At 42.4% G+C, this 23,330-nt stretch overlaps 1 protein-coding gene across 10 annotated transcripts in view; it reads right to left on the reverse strand.

Moving 5' to 3' along the window:
* HIVEP2 (HIVEP zinc finger 2) overlaps positions 1-23,330 on the reverse strand; it is a 140,951-nt gene that overhangs the window by 32,323 nt on the left and 85,298 nt on the right. For 6 of the 10 annotated variants that reach the window (XM_071549204.1, XM_071549205.1, XM_071549203.1 and 3 more), the window contains one exon: positions 19,397-19,494. The exons of the other annotated variants lie outside the window; for them this stretch is intronic. The gene's annotated coding sequence lies outside the window, so the exon portion shown is untranslated. The remainder of the gene's footprint in view (positions 1-19,396; positions 19,495-23,330) is intronic. 10 annotated transcript variants of the gene reach the window in all.

Below are 23,330 nucleotides of genomic sequence, written 5' to 3' on the forward strand. Positions count from 1 at the left end.
TACTGGTAAATCCCTGTTAGGATACCATAGAGTTTTCCCCTAACTTTTCCCAGGAAAAAAAAAATCAAAATTTGTGTAAATATTGCAACATTTTTAAGTACAAAGTAATTATTATTCTTGTGCCAAAAGGAAATAGTAGGCAAATATCAGGCCTTTGCCTAGCATTTTCACTTCAGAGGAAAAATATGACTGAATTTTCTGGGCTTTTTTAGTTTAAAAGTTACACAATCCTAATTATGCAACTGCGGCAGATTTTGCGCACAGCCATGCCTCCTTTCACAACATGTCAGAAGAAACCACTTGCATCTCACATGAAAATATCAGTATGTTTCAAACACTTTTTTTGAATGAGCAAATGTACTGCCTCTGACTGACACCCTCACCCTGGGGAAAATTACATAGGAAGACATTTATAGTATCTGAGCCTGTATTTGTTTTTCATTCACACCAATTATTTTACAAGCTTATTTTAAAACCTGTCAGTGTTTACTAAGCCCTGCGGTCATCACATGTCCAAAAAAAAGCAGAAACATTCTAAACACCAGTAGCATGTTCTTACCATTATTTTCCAGTTTTTGTACCCAAAGTAGAACGAATATTCACAGCAGTTTCATTTCAATCCATCCTGAATACTTTGTCAGAGTTCAGCTGAGATCAACTAGGAAGACCCAAATCCTATATATCTCACAGATGTCACGACAGTCACTACTCAGCAGCCAAAATGTTTCATTTTGACTAATGACTCAATGCAGGCATTTTGCTGTAGCAAATGCAGTCACTTAGCATTGCCTAAAGGTTCTGATCACTACAATGGTAATATAAGATATATTAATTAGACTACGTATATAAGGATGCTGCTTTCTTTACAACCCTCAGGATGTCTAAAAGGAGGAAAAAAAAAAAAGAAAAAGAAAAGGTCTTTAAAATTATTTTGGCTGTATTTTACAGTACTTCCTTCTTTTTTACTGTATGAAGCATTGAAAGTATGTATAATATCAATTGCATCAGTACACGTCTTTAAAAATTCAGTAAAATGTGCATAGGCTTTCTGCTGCATTTTGTAGGTATTCATGAAATTTCCTTCTTTTCACTTTGGTTTCTTTCTATAAAACATAAATCAAACTTTTGCATGTATTAACATGAGCATCACTCTCCTGAGCAAACACTTCTGAAGAGATGAAGGTCTACCAAAATGCCTGAGACCACATATAAAATATTATTCCACAGGGCTGTTGATATTTGAGGGGCAGGCCAAGCTGACAGTGAAGTTACAGATTCTCAACAAGGACAACACAATAAAATCCAAAACATTTTTTGGGAAAGACACTGTTCAGGTTTCATGTTGACTTCATATCAGACAATGCTAGACCAGCGTGCATCATTACAGTATCTTAAAGTTTCATATACATATCCCACATCACACTAACTTTTGAAACTACTCCAAGGAAACCTGCAACATGAAACCATTGTCCTGTACTTAATAAGTGGCACAACTGGATACCAAATCACTCCTGCCCAGGAAAAGTTGAAGGAAGAACAGTAAAAATCATAATTTCAACCACCAGGGGAGAGCTCAGCAGGCTCTAAGAGGACATTTTCAGGACTGAAGGTTCATCAAAAGGAACAGCAACTGCTCCTCAGCTTTGAAAAACTCCAGACAACTTCACAAAAAGTTCCCCTTCTCCTGCATCTTGCCTGACCCTTTTCACCAAGTTTAGTTCTCTTTCCATTGTCAGAAGTGGAAGTGAAATCAGCTAAAAATCTCACCCCAAAGACTCTTGGGTGCTTGTGATACACCAACACTTGTACACTACAAACAAAGAGGGCATCACCAACATACAATCACAGAATGGTTTGGGTTGGAACGGACTTTCGAGTTCAACTTGCAAACATCTCCTAGTCCAGCCCCCAGCATCCTCTTTACAGGTAGGGAAATTAACTCACAATATATACACAAGCATAGAGGGCTTCATGTTTCCTAAGCTACCCTTAGAATAATTAATTTCTAATTGTTCCTTGGGATAGCTCCTAACAGTCTGAAGAGCTGCACTGCAAACCAAAAGCAGGTAGATTTTCCTTCAGACTACAGTGCAATGTTTTAGCTCTCAGACTACCTAAAACAATTAATCAACTTGCTTATTCAATTGAACTCTTCCCCCTACTTTTCCCTTCCTCCCCCCTGAGAGGGCTTGAGGACACCCTGTTCGCCTGGAGATGGTGAATCACTCCAAGCCAGCAGGCCCACTCAGTTCCTCAAAAGACACAAAAGGTGTAAAAATAGCTCATACTAATGAAGCAAGTACAGCGTCAGCAGCCAGATGAGCGTGGGTGATCTGATAAGGGTCTGCTGTTGCAAAGGGCAAATTATTAAGAGAATGCTTCTCCCTTTCTCTTTATTAAGCTTTGCTCTTTCTTTGCTGAAACCAGCCCTCTGCAATGCCTGATAAACGACACTGGACAAGGCTGACTCCTCATGTAATTGCCAGTTTCATACCAGTGCAGGAAGTGGTGCCTCACTACAAGCTGAAGGTATGGTGGAGGTGTCACTAAAAAAAAAAAAAACAAAAAACAAAAACAAAAAAAAAAAAAAAAAAAAACAAAACAAAAAAAAAACCAAATAAAGAGAGGCAAAAATAAAGCCTAAAAATACCCAGGACTACCCACTGAGTATGACTGTGTGGGTATATTTAGCCTGCCTAACATCAACTTTTCTTGTTAAAAACACAATCTCACCTTTATGCAAAACAGCTTCCTGTTTCTAAAAATAACTTAAGGGGGCAAATATCAGATTTTGAAATCGTCCCTTTTCACTGAGATTATGACCGGATTAGAGGTGAAAAGACAAACATCTTCGTGGGTTTTGCATCCTGACTTATCATAACAAATAGTTGAAAATTTTCTACTAAGACATCCTAATACAGCCCAGCACACTACAAAAGTGACTCAGGAGCAAAACCAGAGCTGTATAAGGCAAACTTCTCGGGCCCAGGACTGAGGCAAAGGCAGGAGGGCAGGTTCTATGCCCGTGTCCCACTGCCCAGAGGCAGCCACAGGCACCTGCGGGGCAGCAAGACATGATGGCACGCAGGTGCCTGGTCCTGCATGTCCCACCTGCCCTGAGGCCAGTTTACAGCCCTTCACCGGCACAAAGGTGCTTTTCAGGAAGGGTGCAAACATGACTTACTGCCATTTAAGGCTGCAGTCAAGTGACTGCCCCTCGCAGAGGGATAGGAAGGCTCATGCCAACTCTTGCCAGCCTTGCTAGGGGTGTCACACTGATCGTCCTGTGAGCCCACTGCCCACCCTGCCCCATGCTGCCAGGAGACCTGAACCTCCCAAGGGGTTTGACTGCAACAGGACAAGGCACAGCTACACTCAGCAGGGACGTTCAGAGATGTTCATTGAACTCTCTTTCCAGGGTGACTCTGTGCTTCTACAGGCTGTGTATTTTGCTCCCTGCCTCCCAAAGGGAAGGCCAGGACAGTCTGCATCACCCCTTTCAGAACATCTGCATCCATTTAAAGCCTGTCACTGAAAGCAACACACACGCCAGCTTTCTAGTGCTGTCTAGTGCTCCATGGGAGCTGTGCAAGGAAATGGTCTTCTCCACAATTATGGTTTCTCTATTTGATATTGTGACTCCTTTGGCTGATGCTCATAAGAGGGGTTTGTTTCATTAATATGCAGTCTTCCTGTGTGGCTTCAAATACCTCCCATCAGTTGTGCTGGGGCCAGGGTTAAACAAAAATGCAGGGGTTTATACCAGACCTTTTCGCTTGTTTAAGACATTGCCAACTTCACTGCAAGATTCAATCCTAATGATTATTATGACATTACAATTTTTATTTTCCTCTGATTTTAAAATTAAACAAAAAGTAATTGAAGTTAAATAAGATGAAATTTTTAACATTAACTCCTGTGGAAAATTGAGAGCATGCTCTTTTCTTGATATGCTGTTATTAATTCCCATTGATGCAAGCACTCTTTGTTCAGCATCATAGTTTTGTCTTTTCATCCTATGTCTTAGCACTAAATTTAATAATCACTGATTTTTTTACTAGAATTGATAAACATGGCGATGCAAGACAAATCAGTTGATGGTACTATTCCTCAGACAATTTAATTTTCATCTGAAATGAAGAGTAAATGTTATTATATTAGAGGAAATATGCATGTAAAAATAATTATTAATAGGCTTAAATACTTTAGACCATACTCTGGCAGTACATTTTCATAAAGTTAATAGGACACAGGACTACATACCCTCAACCACCGTGTAGTTATTAAGTTATAAAGTTAAAAGTATAGTGATCAGACCCTCAGCCTACTCCTCTACTCAGATTTGGAGCAGAAATTCTGTTAAAGCAACAGTAATACATTATTTATATATTTAAGATTTCACTTATTTAAAGAAACACATACAAAGGAGAAGATTAGATTTTAAAAAATCAAGAAAGTGTGTTAGAAAAATGAAAAATTATCTTTGTAGTGCACTGAAGAAAACACTGGTTATGACATGGTATTTCCCAAAATTGTGCAGAGTAAACTGGTACCTTTCCCCCAAAGCTCTGCACTCCAGGGCTGGCAGTATGCCACAGGCAAAGCCCTGCAACATCCCCCTGGCTTCCCAGAGGCTGAGGCACTGGCAGTGCTGCCATATCATCCCAGAGGAACTGCAACCAAGAGGTGTCATCTCAGCACCTCTGCACACATATGGGCCTTTGGCCTTTCAGTGCCCCCACAAGAGAGTTTTAGCTGTGCACAAATTAAATTTAAAACCAAGAAAAGGTCTGACTTGAAAATAATTTGAGAGAAAGAAATGAGAACTTTTTAGTCAGATCCATCCCCTGGTGGGTTCTCTGTGCAGTAGCACAGCTGGCAAGGCAGTTAAATGCCACTCTGACACCCGATCCTGTCAAATCTCAAAGCTAAGCAGGGTCAGGCCTGGGCAGTACTTGAATGGGAGACCTCCTGGCAATACCGGGGGCTGTAGGTTCCAGTCCTGAGGACTTCACTGTCACCGTCCAAGCTCGCTTGGCCGTGGCAGATGAACCTTAGAAGTTAAAGGGTGGGGCCAGTTCTGCGCACACGTGGGGAGAGCCCTTCCCAAATCTTTGTTTGCGAAGCCCAGCCATGATGATGGAGCACTGCTGGCAGACAGGGCAGGAAAGGGCAGTCACACATGGCAGAGCAGGGCAAGGGGCTGCATGACCACATCCAGTCCAGCCATGTTCAGCGTCATCTCCTTCCTTCCCTGGGTGCTCCACCTTTGCCATTGCACCTTCTTGTCTTCTCTGATGCACAAACCATGATGAGGATCTGCTGGAATGGTATTAATCCCACACCAAAGAGGTTCAAGGGTACATAAACTTTCTGCTTTCAGTGTCAAAATCAATACTTGGTCACGATACAGGCAAGATAATAAGAAGTAAAAAATCCAAGATGGTAACTCTTCTTTTTGGAAAGTTTCCACTACAGCTTTCTCAATTGGCCAGTGTTTAAACTGTGGGTGTTGGAAACTTATTGTCCCAAATGTAGAATCACAGAATCACTTAGCTTGAAAAAGACTTCTAAGATCATTTAGCACAACAATTAACACTGCTAAGTCCATCACTAAACCACGTCCCTAAGTGCCACATACCTTCAAGGATGGTGGCTCTCCACTTGTCTGGGCAGCCTGTTCCAGTGCTTGACCACCCTCTCCATGAAGGAAGTTTTCCTAATATCCAAACTAAACTTCTCCTGGTGCAACTTAAGGTCATATTCCCTTGTTCTAAAGCAAGTCCCTAACTCGTGTCTTCACAAACAAGTGGCAGAGGTGGGGTGGCAGACCGGACATAGTGGTTTCCTGTACCTCAGGTAGGACAGCAGTTCCACAATGTCATTTTCCACAAAATGAAAGTCTACAGTTAGCTATAGAACCACCAGCTTCACACCCTTAGTAGGAGCCCCCCACCAGAGGCAAATCAAAGCAGCAGGTGCCAGCACAGGACATCAGGGAAGGCTGCAACAGGAGCCATGGAAGGCAGTAACAAGATACGGTGTTAAGTAAAGACAGGCTGGGCTGAGCCATCTCACATCTTCCTACATCCTGCCACAGGTCGCTTTTGCTGCTGCAGCCTTCTCCCTCCCACCCCTGCATGGTGTCACTTTCCCCAGTGTGCGCTCCCCTCCCACTCACCAAGGCATATTGCACACCATGATTTATGTCACCTCTCCAATATGGCCCTGCATCTCTGAGGTGCAAGCAACAGATGTAGTCTATGAAAGGTTAGGATTAATGCTTTATTGGCAATTGCAGCAGGCAAGCAGCTCATGATAATTCAATTTTTCCCTCATGAAGACCTGTAGGAGGTGAGAGCAGGTTACCAGGGCCCTGGCACCTGCTGTGCGCTCACACATGTCCTCACTGCTGGGTGAAAGGGCAGGTCAAATTAGGTGTCTTTTATTATTAACGTTCTGCTGCTTCATCTGTGATCATGTATCCTCCTCTCACGCCCTTTGTACCCCAGCCAGTGTAATGCACTGACATCTGCAGAGACATTGCTGTACTTGGGAAAGCTCAGGTGGAAACCTGGTAGAGGAGATTAGGCACCTTCCTTTTGCAGAAGGGGTGGGACAGGCAAGATGAACAGATCACTGTAACTAGGATCCTCAAGCTAAAAAGATGAGAAATTTGAGATATCTGCCCTGCGGGCAGTAATAATTACAACGTATTATTAACAAAACTCAAGTTTCATCATTAGCTTGACTTGGGTTTCAAGAGCTGATCTCGCCTTAATCATCCTCCAAATTACATCCAACCTTTTCCTCAGAGCAGAACTATATCCATCAAGGAAGTCTGCTAGTAACTGTTACATTGAAGAGAAAGCACAGGCAAAAATGAGCTATAAATACCATAATCAACCAAGTGCAAAAAATTACTCATATTTTAAGTTGCCCAAACTCAGGGCAATCTCACCACTGGGATCTGATCCTGCCAGAAAATATCTAACTTCAAAGCAGCTGAGAAGAAAGAGCTCACTGTCAGTGCATGCTGCATACAGCATAGCTGACTTGACCCTGCATCTGCAGAGGGTCGACTCCACTCCTCTCAAAGGTGTCAGTCAAGTCACAGCTCCTCTCTTGGATCTCAAAACATGAGAAAGGTGACCTATGTGTTTGCTATAATGAAGTAGCCAACTGTCTCAGCCACAACCCAACTGCTGCAACAAAAAACCCCTTGTTTTATTTTGTTCCTCTACCAAGCTCATCATGAGGAATGAAGACCTTCAAAAGCTTTTTCTCAGCCTCTAAGTGTGAGATGAAAATGCCATTTTAATTGTGGATCAGTGAGGTCTGCTTGAGTAATACAAACCAAATTGCTTAGATGCAACTGCATAACAGGGAGCCTGATTGCTCTGCTACCATCAACAAAGAGCTGCTGCTTCATTAGAGCAAGCTGGAGGAGCTGCTGTATGCATCTTCACAAGCCGGGAGTATTTGATTGCAAAACCACTATGGATGTTAGATCCAAAATTCAGCCTAGGATTTCTGATCAGCAAAACTTAAAAGCAAAAAAGCTACCAGTCTGGTATTTTTCTTCACAGCTTTCTTCAGGGTAACAATTCATTTTTCTCCTTGATCTGTTCAAGGATGTCAAATCTAATCTTAAGATAGGATTTGAACTTCTATATTCTACACAGACCTGCTTAGAAAAAAAGTAGAAAGAACAGAACTGATGTGAACCACATTGCAGCTTCACATGACAACTGGAAGATGCTGGCAGTTACACTGCTATCCTGCAGTGTGCCTGCACCGGGACCTTGCCAGAAAGAGCAAAGGGCAGAGGAAGGCCAGAAAAAGGCCAGTGGAGGTCAAAGGCAGCCGTGTTTCCTACTGACTGTTCAGAGCAAGTTTGGACAGCAGGCAACCAGGCAGATGGCAGAGGAAGTAAACTTCCATCTTGTCCAACAGGGAAACAATTTGATGAATCACACTAAGGGGAATGTGGCAGCTAGTCCCGCCAAGATGTTCAGGGGCATCCTTCACCAGGGGCAGTACTGCACCCCTTCTGGGAGCCCACACTGCTGTACTCATGTTCATCTGTCCACCCACTCATTCCCTCATCATAAAGCTCAGATAAACCATGGCCCTGCTTTACACTTTAGGAGTATGTATTTCTTTTTCCATCACAACCATCTTTAGACCTAAGATTTTCTGAATGGAAAACACAAATGCAATTTCAGGCAGATACCTGTCTCAGCAAGTCTATTAAGAACACCTTATTTTCTCCAACTCAAACTCTACACATGAATACATCCACATATGGGCTGAGACATACCTGCATACAGAGGTCCATTTGGCTGGGTGTTTGCTAATCAATGATTGGTGGTTAGAGGGACCTCACAAGTGTATCCACTTGCTTTACATATTTTAAAGAAAAGGTTATTTACACCTCTAGGAACAAAGTGTTGATTAAGTTACTTATAAAATGCACCAACCATGGATTCAAATACAGTTCCCCCACCCCCACCCCTTTTTATGCAATCTGAATCTTGTGGGAAAGTTAGTAGACATATTCCACCAGCGAAATGGAAGTAGATTAAACCAGTAAAACATAAGCCCTCAATACAGCAGAAAACTCCACAGGGAGTGCTCTCAGAAAAACCACTCAAATTGAGAGCTACCCACTGTGCTGAGGGCTCAGGTAGGTCAGCTCTTTGCATGGCCAGGCCCATGCTCTTCATCCTTTTCACCCAAGGTGCTCATCAGGAGTGGAAATCAAAACTTTCTTTTCTGACAGGTCATGAATTAAGTAATTATAGCTGGCTTCCAGGCTTTCTTTTCTGCTGCTAGCAATCTCATATAGAAATAATAAAAGTACTGACACTATAAATTATTTCTAGAGGTATGTTTTTGATCACAGAGCTCCTGCAAGGTACCTCTTGTCCAGCAACAGTAACAGTGAGTTCAGGAAGCACAGGATCACCTGTCAGCATTAAAAGAAGACCACATCTGAAATTAGGGGTCCAAGTCGTCAAAATACTACTTGTTACAGGAATTTCATCTATGCTAACACTCTGTCAGGGCAGGCCAGGTAATAACAGCAACAACAAACAACAAGGAAAAAGTTAAAGAACACTATTATATAATCGGACAGTGTTGTTCATGGATATTTTTAAGTCCCAGTAGTGTTGATCCACTCATGAGCAGGTCTAGATGTATAGCAAAGGAAAGAGTAAGTGGATGACTACCCCATGGGAAGTTTCTATTCAAAAAAGTCTCTGCCTTGCCTGAAAATCAAGATCACACCTCTGAAATTTCCACCTGTTGAACACTTTCTGTTTCCTCCTTGTTTTTTTCTTTTCTCTCTACAGTGAACTGAGCTGCTCTACAATTATTTTTCTGTGTTTCTCAGCAGATACAGATGGACCTGTGAACAAGCAATGAGGGCATCAAGCCCAGAGGAGACTTAGCCTTTGTCCCCCTTGAGAAATGGATACAATGATAGCTTGAGTGGACTCTGAATCCAAGTGTTAATTAGACAGAAGATGAAATCAGTCAAACCTACCTCTTGTTCAAACACTACTCTTTCCTTAGTATCCCTCTGTTCTCCAGAAAAAAATGGTCTTCTCCCTGTTGCTGACCATTTATGCAGTTACAGGATCCAAACTCTTTCCCACTCTGTCCTGACTATCTGCAAGTTGTCTACCTCTCTACCAAGAGCCTCCAATAAAAGCCTCCTTTAATAGAGTTGTCCTGACTCACAGGTGGGGAGGGGGAGGGAAGCTGACCTCGCTGCAGCATCAAGAGTCTCTGACGCATTTTGGGAGGCTGTGGTTTCAGGTCTGAAACAATTCAACCTTGTTTTCAATTAGATTTTATAAAATTAACTTCCAAAATATCACCCAATAGCTCCATGTCCATTTGAAACTTGATACCATTTAGTGGTTCTGCTAAGCATTATTCAGGGCTTTAGCCAAACGCTTGGCAAATTAGCAATACTCACCAGCAGAAAGGAGTTTCTCAGAAACGCAGCCACCCAGGCTCCTGACTGGCTCCACCTCTCCTCCACCCACTCCCAGTTTCAGACATTTCACATTCCAAAACTGGAAGTGTCTATGCAACATAAGGTTACATTATTGCACAACATGCTCCACTCCTTCTAAGAGCCACTGCATCCTCAAAAGTGCATCAACTCTAACAGCAAGAAAGCTGTTTACGGTGAATTTTTATCTGAGTGGGAGTATTTTCTCCATGAATCTTGTAACAAGGACATGACGTGTATGACTCTTCACTACATTTAGTAAAATTGTTACTGAGATGGCATTTATTCAATACTTCCACATCAGCATGCCTTCCCCTTTAAGCTGCCTTTTGAAAAATTGAGAATTCATTTTTACACTTCCCCAAAGTATTTTTGTGCTGGATAATTTTAGGACACACTAAACAGAACAATTTCTGCCTATCTTAAATTTAGAACTGAGGCCATTTGTAGCCTTTGCAATGCAACCATGAAATACAACTGATTGTCACAAATGTAGGTTTTGCCAATTGTTTTTTTTCTTGCCAAATAGTGTGAATAATTGCTATGATCTTTCCTTCATTTAGTCTTTAAATTCTAGCAGGTGAATGAAAACTTCAGTTTCAATTATAATTGAGGAATACCTTCCCTTTTAGTATTAAAAGTGAAGTGGGCTTTATTTTTCCCCCAAAGCACAGCACACAGGTAGAAATGGTGGAGTGACATTGTGTTATCTTTGAAACCACAGTCAGCTTTTTGTCATAATTAAGTCTTTGCCGTTAGCATAGAAAGCCTATTTAGTGTTTCCTCAAATGCCAGTGGCTTATGTTGGTATATCCTAAAGGCAACTGTTGACCTATTTAAATAATGAATTAATTACGAGTGCCCTCCCTTTCTTCTATTCAGATCTGTCACCTTTGTCTTCATCACCACTGGAGCAGCTGAGCAGTTGGGAAGCAGAAGGGTTTGGGGCCAGGAGGGCTCCCACCATGGTCTGGTAAGAATGGTGATGCTGGCAGGGCTAAAGGCTAAAGCAGCTTTCAAAAACTTCTCCTGATTTCAGTCAAGCGAGTTCTCCATAAGCCATGACTTTTATCCTCTCCGAAGGAAGAAGGTTCAGCATTCAGAAATCTGATTTAGGCTACGCAGTGAAAATTATGATGGTCAAAACAAACCAGTGACAGAGTGAGAGGGAATGGAAAATAGAATCCTATGAGAGGGGCAGAATATGGGACAGAGGAGGATGCATTAGATCTGCTGGCCCAGTGCTCTGCTGTAGGTAAGGGTAAACCTGGATTCTCACTCTGAGTCATTCATTTGGAAGATATGACTGACAGTCAACTGCCCTTCTTCTGTGGAACAAATGCTCACAATGGAGCCAATGGCTTAAAGTTACTTAGCTCCTCTTTGGTCTGTGAGAAAGTAAAAGGTTAGACTGTAATATTTAACCACAACTCCCATGCCTTTCTGAGCAGCACAGAGGAGGCTGCCTGAAGGAAAGTCAGCCATTGACCATGCTGCTTCCTGTGTGCACCAGGTGAAGAAATCTGCACCTGCATTCAGACTTATGTAGACAGTGAGCTTCCTCTGTTGCAGTGGCTGTCATGCAGTGTGTTTTCTGGTACAGCCCATTTCCTCCTGGGGGACATTTCCCTCAGGGACAGCAGGGACTAGAACTCTGTGCATGCAACCAGTCATGATCCTCAAGATGCCAGCTGGTCACGACCCAATATAGGCAAAGCTTTAGTGCTGTGAGTAGAACTGGCTGCATGTCTAAATGAAAACATGATGAAGAACTGATGAGAGATAGCAAAAGATTCATAAAAGTCTGGAGACAGAGTACCACAAGGAAAGCCCAGTACCTACTACAAATCTGGTGCACTATTCAAACTGATAGTTTAAATAGTAAAAGTGGTATGTGTATTCATTTTTTTTTAACATTCATCCCTAAGAGGTCACTGTGTGATGCAATGAACCTTGGTGTCAGCAGCATTCTTCTCCCTTCCCATATGCTCAGCACCAGGTGTCCAGTCACCTACAGCAAAGTCCCAGCCCTTATCCAGCTGCCCTACCTAGAGACTGTCAGGGCAGGCAATAAAGCAAGATGCGTGTGGGAGTCCTTCACCTTGTCATGTAACCTTAACCAATTTTACAATCACTTAAATGTACTTACCTTTTATTCTTCATTAATGTCAAATGGACTCCAAGAGTTTTACAACCCCCACAGATATTTCAAGTGACTGGTAAAAAATACACAAATGTGGGAAACTAGTTTGAACAGCAAAGGTACAAGCTCACAAATGGGCAAGGATTCTCTGGTTTCCGAGGGTTTGGGGCCTCTACTTTAGAACCTGTTTCACTTTGATGTTGCTTTTTCAGTAGTTAGTAGACTTTTTCACACAAGTGACTACAATACAGTGTGGGACATGAAAGACTGTCAAGGTGACCTGCCCACAGGAACTTCTAAAGCATGAAGTTTTTGTACTGCCATTTGCCATGAGATGAAAGTGAAAATAGGCAGATGCAACTTAATTGCAACTGAAAGAATTTTAACTCAGTAAAGCTAATCAAAGATCTTCATGGAGTGAAGTGACTTAAAGGGAAGTATTTCATTCAGAGATTTCCATGGGAAAAAAAAAAAACAAAAATAGCAATATGGAGATGTTCCAGTGGAAAACTTGTTCTTGTGGAAATTCCGCTTTCAATTGACAAACTGTTTTTATGGGAAATTCCTAAGCAGCTGTAGGTACAGCCCCCATGCTGAGAAGTTTAAAAGCAGCTCATGTCTGACCCAGCGCCCTCAGATTTCCCACATCAGATAAACTGCAAGAGCAGAGTCTTCATCTTTCCCTTACTCCCATGCATGCCCTGCAGCCCATACACAGTTCCACACAGACATGACAATATATTGACTTCAGTGGCAGTATGCACATGGTTACAGATGGGATGCTTGAAGGATTCATTTTTTAATGTCTCAAATCAAGACTAATCACAGGCTCTTCTGTCTGTAATGCTCTGATACTGATAAAGCTGCCATTGACTCCAGCAACAGGTTTACCTGCACTGGGGACTGCAGGCGTGAAAGAATCTTAAATGAAGCTCTTCATAGTAGACTGCATGAGGGAGAGAGAACTTGGGGCTGACTTTTATGTGATTAGGTGAAAGGTCACAAACCATAGATATAATCCATTGTTATTAATTGTTTTACACAAGCTTAAACTTGTCAGTAAGAACTCTACAGCTACCATTACAAAGAGTAAGACAAACATTTTTAGTGAGCTTGCTAAGTGTCTTCTAAACCTGAAGAAGGAGAACTCCTTTACAGAATGGTATTAGGAAAGCATAAACCATTGTAATGCATCATCTATCAACTACTTTAACATGAATCATACTGAGTAAACAGGCTGGAAATCATATTTATGGCAGGGGTCAAAGTATCTGAGAAAGAAGCTATTAGAGTAGGCTGGCTTGTACAACCCCTCACAGTACAGAAAGCTACTGAGCACCTAATTCATTCACCTAAAGATTTTGCAGAGATTTGCAGTATTTCATCAGGCCTGTATTTCCACACCAATGCATTTTTAAGACAAAACAGAATTTAGATCCCTTTGAGTAAAATAATTAATTCTACTGACTATATGGGACTGGCCTTCACAACTTACTCTTAAGACTGATCCTGCCTCTTTCCCAGCCACGTTCTGTTCTCTACAGTCTATTCAACAGTACAGTGGATCCAGCATTCCCCAAACTGAGTCAAGCTGGAGGAGCTCAAGTGCAGTGGAGCTGTGGAAAGAGCCGGAGCGGAAAGGTGCCACTGAGGAGGCTGCCAGCAGTTGGCTGCCTGCCAGGGGCTGCAGGCTAGGAGGTGAAGGAGTGAACAAAGGCCACTGCTCAGCTGCTACTTTGACCTTCAGCTCTGCCGTTCTACGATGGGAATGCACCTCCTGGCCATGCTCGTGTTTCTAAACCACATGCTTCCTTGGCTATCTGCAACACTACATACACATGCATGATACCGAGTTCTCACACACGCACAGCCCGTGTCCGTACTACACACAAGGCCAGTGAGTTCCCCTCTAGCCCTAACCACAAAGTGGCTAGTCAGCTACAGCAGGGCTACTGCTGCTCCACACCCAGGCAGCACAGCAATCACACGGGCTCCCCAAGGAATGCTGCATGCCTACAACAATCAGCTGAGGTCAAATTGCAAGTGACTTGAATTTCAAAGATGGGCTAAAAAAATCCTGCATCTCTCCACCTGAAGGAATTAGTCTTTTGGGACATCACAATAATAAAATAAAATTGAAATGAAAACCTTATTGATGCAATCTTTGTTACTAAAGTGACAAGAAGGGCATTTGTTTTCATAGACACGCGAAGAATACTCCACATGCTAGATAGCATGAGCTGTCTTTTCCAGTATATAACAAAGCAAGTTTTACTATACTGAAGCACATGTGATAAGAGGGCCTGAGCCTTTCTCCATATTCTCTGCATACCTGTTACTATCACACAGCTGCTCTCAAGTCTACAGTTTCCTGTGCAGTACAAACTGCATACCACTTCCCCTACGGAAAAAAAAAAGCCTTGCTTGTTCTTAATTGACGATGGAAATACTGTCATATTTTCCACTAGCCAAGCTTGAAACCATTACTGAACGAACCTTCATTAATTTTTCCACAACATTTTGCAGAAATGTCAGGAAACAGCTGCACCAGAAATGATTAACTGTCCTTAACACTAGGGCTTCATTGGCCAACTTCAAATTATATAGTTTTCAATCTTTCAAACATCTACATTTAGGGATATTTTTTGTTATTCTTTACTTGACAATCTCAGTACGCTACTTTCTCTTCAAAAGTATTCAATTGCACAGGTTCAGTGGCAGACAGACATTTTACAACCAGTGGAAGAATTTGTACAGATTGGAGCTGCATACTTCTAGGAAAAGATTGCTTCCTGCAGCTTTCTCAGCTGTGTCTTTCTTGGATCAAATTCAGTGAAATTCACAACTTGCAGTCAGATTGTATTTTCCAGTTAGACTGAATTCATTACACTGACATAAACTCCTCTTGCTCCATTTTCTTACTCCTTTCCTTCTCTTTGTGTTGTCCTTTTTCTCTCCCCACACTCTCTCATCTCTTCCTTGAGCTACTCCTTGGGTCAAAAGTGATCATACAATACCCTGTACATATTGTGGCAAAAACAAGTGGAACAGTACACATCACCATTCCAAAGATGCTAATGCTAAGGTTCTAGAAGGCTTGGTACCAAATGAAAGTGCAGCCATCTGGAGGTAACTGCTAGTGTGGATCTGAGATTCCCAACGGATGAAACGTTGCAGACTCAGAACTTTCTAACAAAGCATCAGTGAGCAAAAGACTCCACTCATACAGACTGCACAGGGCACTGGATATAATGTCACTTTAAAAAAACGTAATTTCTTCAAGTTTCTGTTAAAACACAGCAAGGTTCATAAGATTACTTTGAAAGACCGCCATAATAGTATAGTCTCCTCTTTATATTTTGAAATACTTAATTTAGGTTATTACAGCATAGCATGTCACAATAATTCTGCAGGTATGTAACTGGCAGAATTAAAACTGCAATTGCTCACTTTATGTCTTCATTGCAGTTGTAAGCTTTGAATCTGTAGCCTTAAGATACTTTTAGACAGAGGAAAATACAGATACAAGTATGCATATACATGTATTAGAAGTTAGATAAAATCAATCCCATCAAGTGGGGGGTTCAGTGGTTCAGTGTTCATGGTGTTATGATCCCCTATACCTAACAAAAGGTAGGTTACTTGAAGAAATGATACAGAAGTGCAACATATATGGAGGTTTATCTGGGTATTATAGAGAAAGAATCCTTCCTGCTGCCTGTAATTCAAATTTTTTGCATCTGTTGCTTTTTAAGAGTCCCTTCCACAGCAGTGAGCACTGCAGTACACAATCCCATGCAAATCCACCCAGGGAGAGCCAGACACTGATGCCCTCACCCTGTGCTGGGTCAGCTTCTGAACATCTTCACTGACTTCAGCATGTATACAGACAGCTACAGCTGGCAGACCTTGGCCCAGCATGCCTACCAGAGAGCAGTGTTGTTACTTAATTGGTGCAATGCTGGCTATGAAAAAACAGTTCTGTTTCTAAATTGTTCTACCAAGATATTTGTTTAGATAGCAGAAATTGCAGTACACTATCTTCTGCTTAAAATACGCATGAATATATATGGGTTCTATTTACAAGATATGAAACACTGCCAAAAGTATGCAGGTTTTTTAAGGATTCAGTTTTGTAATATGCAACGCCAAATTTCTCCTTCACGATATCCTTATCTGTCTCTGCTCTAGTTTGAAAGCAGTAGCTCGAGGTGCCAAAGGATTTCAAGGACCGTGTCCTTCCAATACGCGGCATGCCAATGCGCTGCCAGCTATCGCAGTGCCGTCTGCGGCTGTGCGGGCCACACAGTGTGTACGGGCACAAAGAAAGTTGTTAGATGTCATTAAACAAGCGCTGGTTTTATGGCTTTTGGTGTTGGCTTTCTTGGGGGCTTCGGGGGGAGGTGGGAACGCTCTGAAAGACGCGCTCAGAAGACGAACGCGTCCCCGCAGGCGCAGCCCCTGGGCAGCAGGAGGGGCTCGCAGCTGCCCCAAGGGACACGGGCTGGCAGCAGCAGCAGCAGCCGGCGCGCCAATATAGAGCGGGCTTTCCCATCCCCGCCCCGTCCGACCCGTCCCGCCGCCGGCGCCGCCCCCGTTCCTGCGCCCCGCGGGAAGTGCCGAAGGCTCCGCGCCCGCAGAAATTCCGCTACTACGGCCCCTCGTGCCCGGGAACTAGGAGACCGGAGGGCGTAGTGCCCATTTCAGCCTCCTCTGGACGTTTTCCAGGCTCGTTACCCCTACCCCAGGTGGTCAGGGATCTGGCAAATGGATTTGCTGTCCCGCCACCCTGCTCGGCTGCCTCCGGGACGTGGGAGAGGATACATGTTTTTCCTCTCTCTGCCGAATAGCGGGACCAGAAATGAGTGCTCTCACTTGCCCGAGTTTGCACATCTTGAGCTCAAACCTGCAGGAAGACGAAGCCTCCATCTGTTCACAGTGTCAGCAATGAACAGCAGGATCTACGGACAATGTCAAAACAAAAAGAGAGACCTTGAACTTCCTTCACCCTTTGCATAGTCACTTATATTTGGGCAAAGTGGATAACAGCTCCTTTAGCACTAGGGTTAGTGGCATTTTATGCTCGCTCGGCATTCACTTTACCCAGGTATAAATAGCAAAAGTTTTCAGGCGGTAGAAAATCAGGGACAGCCAGGCAGTCTGGCAGCATTGAATGCTCTGGTCTTCAGAGAAAATGTGCCTTCCTACAACCCCATATCTACCAGTGGAATCAGACTGCAAGCTCTCACCTGTAACGTAGGCAGTGATAGGGTTCAGCTTCTTAATGAGAGCCTTTATTAGCTCACACAGCATATTTACTGCTAGTATTAAGTGTTTGTCTTAATATCCTTAGCACACAAAGTAACGGTACGTATCATCATAGTTACAGTAACAGTGGTTTGAACTAGGTTTATGTTAATTGAGAGCATCTATCCTAAAATTCAGTTGTTACAAACAAAAAGTAAAACATGCCATTACTCAACTGACACATCATCCGGGAGAGTTCTCAGCATACAAGAGAGCCACAGCAATAAGGGCCCAATGCACACAAGTCCCATTAAGTTACACAGCAACAAAACCTAAAAAATTTATGCTAAAACCCAATTTCAGAGGATGATTGCCATGCCCTTGTATACCAAATTTCTCAGTTTTCCACTTAAATCCTGCCTGGTGAGTCAGGCCGTGGCTAGGTTTCCATACTACAGCAGTATTCCATTACTCCTTCTTATAAATTTCACACGCTGTTAATGCTTTCCAGTCAGGCAACAGAGCTCAGGGATGCATGAGGACAGTTTGTTTTCCTGCTGAACTTTAAACAGAAATTCCACAGGATTCCAAAGGACCTCTGGTGAGGGCGATGCCTGCCTTTTTGCTGACATGTTCATTGGTAACAGCCCTGCTGACAGCCATCAGTTTGCACCCTCTCGCCTACCTCTGATTCCAGGCCGTGGAGAAACATCTCTTTTGGCAATTAGAGACTGCAGAGAGGAAAGAGAAAAACACAGATACCCATGGCTTCCATTCCAGGGACCTTGAGAGGGATCCATAAGAAGAGATACTCATATGGTATCCCCCTGGACTGCTGAATATTTGGGATCAATTCCAGGGTTGAGGAAAGGTTCAAGGGATTGCCCATCTCAATTAACCCCTTCTTTCCTTCAGTTCATATATAGAATGAAACATAGATCCAACACTATTTACATAATTCTGAAAAGCCTGGGGGGGTTATCTCAAGATATGTTCTGTATTTGCTTTGAACACCTTCTCCTGTGGTCATGATATCACATGAGAATCTCCAGTGCCTACCTTATATACCCTAGCTCCCAAGGCTACAGACAAATACTCGATAACAATAAAAAAAAAGTAAATAAGAGATATGAAACTTTTTCTTAACTTTACACTATTTCAAGCTAGTCTGAAGGCTTACAATTCTCTGACCATCCAGGATGTGTCTGTACAGAGAAGAGGAGAGAAGAGGACTTTCTCGATACTTCAGCAAAAAAAGTAACTCTACATATTGCACAGCTTTTGAGACAAAGTCAATGTGAAACCTGTCCAACCTGTGACTACCAAGCCAAATAAACATGGTGTGCTGCAATCAGTACCTGAAAATGGACCTTTTCTTGATGTGATAAACTGCCTTCTGAACTATCTGATGCCACAGTACAACTGCTGTTGGGCACCCACTAACTTTAAGCTAGCTTGGGTGTTATTGTATATAGCAGTGTCAGCACTTTCATAACTACAGTTTCTGTTTGCCCAAGTGCTCAAGACTGAGAGGAAAAATTAAACCTTGAACAGTATTGTCAATGGTGCACTTGAAATGGCAAGATGGTCAAGCAGAAATCACCAAGTTAAATTTTAGGACAACGTAAATAAAAAACCCCAAACATTTCAAATATAAAAGCCTCACCCACCATTTCTTCTTGTATTTCTACAAGCACATTTTTCTATTTGGTTAAAAAGTGTTCTTTCTGGATACTTCATGCAAAACTGTGTGAGAGAAGGGAAAGTGGCAAACCAAGTATGTGGACAAAGAAAAGACAGCACTGCCAAATGAACACACATAACCTGTCCCAAAAGAGAAATCCTTCTGATTTCAGCGAGAGCTGACTTCAGTTGTAACAAAAAGACACACTTGAAGGCTTCTGAGAATGGAAAACTATGCACTCAGACCTGTTCCCTCAGTTCATGCAAAAAATCGCCTTCCTCTGCTCTCCTACCTGGCTACTGCCAGCAATGGTGCAAGTGAGTAATGGTTCCAGTCAAGGCAATTTGGTTCACTACTCCAGCGAATATGGCTGTTGACTCTCTCTTCCACCTATTTGGAAAACAAATTGTAAAGACTTTTAAGGACTATGGTTAATCCGGCCTGCTGTTTGATATTATAACCTAAATGACATTATAACACTGGCTACATCAAAACATGTAAGAACTTCAAAGATTCAGTCACAATCCTCCTTTTTACCTTCAGAGCAATGTGGCATGAGCAATCAGTAGCCCTCCTGTGGTTTCCAACTTGCTGTGGGGTAGAATACACATCAACTAACATATGCAAAAGTGAAAACAATAGACATACAAGACCAACAGGTGCATATAATGATGTATTCTCAAACATGATGTATACAACAAGCAGTGTAAACACACAAAGCATGAAGTGTCTTTGAAGTCTATTTACTTTCAGGCCTTGCAGTTCCAAGTGCCCTGCCTAATTTCTATCTAATTTTGAAAAAATCATACCCAAATCAGAATTTTAGAGCACATATTTTTTAATAAATGCAAATACTTTCCTGTTATTAACTGGAGCATTGTGACTGTTTTTTATTCTGCTTCTTTCCCATTTAGTACTGTGCTTTAAATGTGAGATATCTAGAAATTCCCTTTTCCATATGATACTATCTGTTTTAGAAAGTAAGTTACTAGTATACACTGTGATAATCAGCCATAAACCTCACATCTCTGGGAAAGACCACCAAAAAAGTACTTTCTGCATACAAAAGACCTGCTGTAGGCATGTATGCAGCAGTGTATGTCTGTGCATCCAAGGCACAGAGCACCAGGAGATATGTTAGATGCATTACACAGCTACAGGCTGCCCTGCTTACACCTGCAGGGAGTGGGTTATGAAATACATAGAGGCTACCCATCAGGGTATACAGACAATGCACCAGGAACTGGAGACTCATATCTAACTGGTACACAACAGAGATGACTGAAATGCCCTCCTCATTAATACTGAGGCAACAAACCTTCAGTGATACTCTAGTGACAGCACATTCCAGCAGGCCTGGCTGTTCTGATTTTGTGAAGACCCATGTGAACACACAGACAACCACAGTGTGTGTTTTGCCCAGAGCACTTTCTCTCAGGCTTCCCTGTGTCCTTGAATGCCCACATGTGAGTTGTCAGGTGATGTGACAAGGGATAGGCAACAAGTGTGGGCATCCCAGATTAAAGTACTCCTGGACAATGCAGCATCCCAAGGGAGCACAGGGTCCCAGCAAGAAGCGCAGCTCATGTCATCCCTTCTCCTGCTTCTTTGCTCTCACTGTGTCACTGAGCCCTGGCTGGCCACTGTCTCAGGTGATCAGGCCACCGCAGCAGGAGAATGTACATGCCTCTCAAAGGCTAACAAGTCATCATAGAGGAGCATGCCAGAGGACTTGGACAGCAAAATCTCCAAGACAGCACATTGAATTTGCAGATTTGTGCCCGTGGCCTGACCATACGGGCACTGAAGCCAACAACAAACTTCCCTTTGCTTCCAGCGAGTGCTTCCAGCGGGAGCTGCTGCCTACACTGCCCCATACAGAGGACAAAGCCGGTCCTCCATGGGATGGCACGGCACTTCCACTGTTAGCAGAGCACAGATGTGAGCTAGTGAAAACAGGGTGCCAAAAGCTGAAGGATAAAGCAGGCCTGGAACTGGTTAGCAATAAAAGGGATATGCTAATGCTTTTTTCCCTGTAATGTTTGCTACCAGCAACAAAACCAAATATCAGTGATAATGAGTTACTGACCAGCAATGTCAACAGTGGTCTACACAAGCATCAAGTATGTAAAATAACATGCTCTGGCTGCAGCCACTGATGCTTTATCACACTAATCTACAGCTTTCTAGGAAATTATCTGTGTGTGAAGCCAGGAACCACTTTTGAACCTTTGAACAAACAGGGCCCAATACGGTTTTAATCTGTGGATAAAACCTTGGCACTGCTCTACTCAAGGACAAAACTGTATTTACCAGGGCCGGTATTTCAATTGCTACTTTTACAATTGACTTGAAAAACGTTCCAGCCAAAAAACCAAAGCAAAGCAATAAAAAAGCCATGAGTCTTTATTCTCCCATCCTTCAGTAGGAGCTAGGTGTGCTCTGGATTGTAGCATCCTCTCCCTGGTGCGACATGGATATCTTCCAGCCCTTAAGCAGATCAGCCTGTGCTTCCAGAAGCCTAACTGTTTTTAGTGATGCTGGCTATGCTTGCACACAGCTATTTTTAATTAATTAATTGCATTGTGAACTGGTTTGTCTAATCTGCAACATAAACATTAAATCCTGTGGCAGGAGCAGAGGGGACTATCACAAAACAAAGAATAAAGCCGTAAGTGAAAGCTATCATTTATAGAACAAAAGCACACTACTGCTGCTCCAGCTTTGTAAGGAGTGTTTAAATTGAAATCCATGAGGAACATTATATTCCATTTTTCTTAATTTCTTTTTTTATCTCATAACTGATGGAAGCAAATGTCTTCCCCTTTTGCTGTGGTAACTTCACTGTCTTCAATGGCATTCCTCAAAGGATACCCTAACATCTGATCCAAGTGTGAAACTTCAATGAAGCCTGGATCAGTTTCTGAGTCTTTAGGAAGCTTAATCATTACTTACAATTAGGCAAAATATTATCCAAAGCAAGATCTGGTTAAGGACAGCGGAATTTTGTCCTGTCTGTACTAGTGCACCTCCTTACTAACCTACCATCTCACAGCAGCACTGGTTCTGGCAAACAGGACATGGTCTGAGGGAACAGCCAACCTGCAGAGTCTCTAACAACCCCAGAAAATGCATGTGTCATCAAACAGGATTTTGGTGCCAAATTAAAGCTCCCAGAGGCATTGTTCTGATAGTAAACCCAGGAACTTTTAATTTGTTTTTATCACTGCATTAGTGAAAATTTGAGTGGTACTCTGTTCTTTGCAACAGAAGTAAATGAGTGTGCCTTCAATGCCTGCCCACCAAAGACAAACAGCAACGTAACCACCATTGCTGAGCATTTTCCAGTACTTCAAGTATTGCTAGGTCTCTTCTCCCAACTAACAAGTGACAGGACAAGAGGAAATGACCTTAAGTTGCGTCAGAGGAGGTTTAGATTGGGTATCAGGAAAAATTCCATTATGGAAAGGGTTGTCAAGCACTGGAACAGGCTGACCAGGGAGATGGTTGAGTCACCATCCCTGGAGGTATTTAAAAGTTGTGTAGATGTGGCATTTGGGGACATGGCTTAGTCTTGGACTTGGCAGTGCTGGGTTAACGGTTGGACTTCCAACCTAAATGATACTGTGATTCTATTTGTTCATATCTGGTCATGACTTTCCTAATCTGCTGCAGTTGTTTGCCAGCCGTTGGGACTATGAAAAAACAAGCTCATCAGAAAGGAAATGAGAATATGAAAATCACAGCATGTCTTACTGCTTGGTGGAGGTTTTTTTCAATTTGAACTTTGCAGCTCAGATACTCAGGGAACAGCTTTTTATACAGGACCTGGAAACAGAGGTAGAAGTGCTCTGCTAATGACTCTTACACCATCTGCTTTTGAAAGACTGCTAGCAGCCTTGGCAACCTCTGTAATTATTTTCTAGTTGCACACCATCAGTGGTGAAACAAAAATATAATAGCAGACATTGGCATTATCTGACCATAAAGATTAATTCATTTCATGGATCAACAAGATGGCCTTTGTTTTATATTACTTCTTATATATCTGCTCCACTGACACTGTAAGGTCAGTTGAGGGTAGGGGGGTGACATAGAGAGCCCTGTGCACCAAGCTAAGAAAGTCAGAAATCTCATGTGTATTTAAAAAAAAAGTACAAGAGAAAAAAAACCTAAAATTTTAGTAAAACAACTGGGTAATATTTATTTTACTGTTAATTATTTGA

The sequence above is a fragment of the Pithys albifrons genome, chromosome 2, assembly GCF_047495875.1.
Source record: "Pithys albifrons albifrons isolate INPA30051 chromosome 2, PitAlb_v1, whole genome shotgun sequence".
Lineage (NCBI taxonomy): Eukaryota > Metazoa > Chordata > Aves > Passeriformes > Thamnophilidae > Pithys > Pithys albifrons.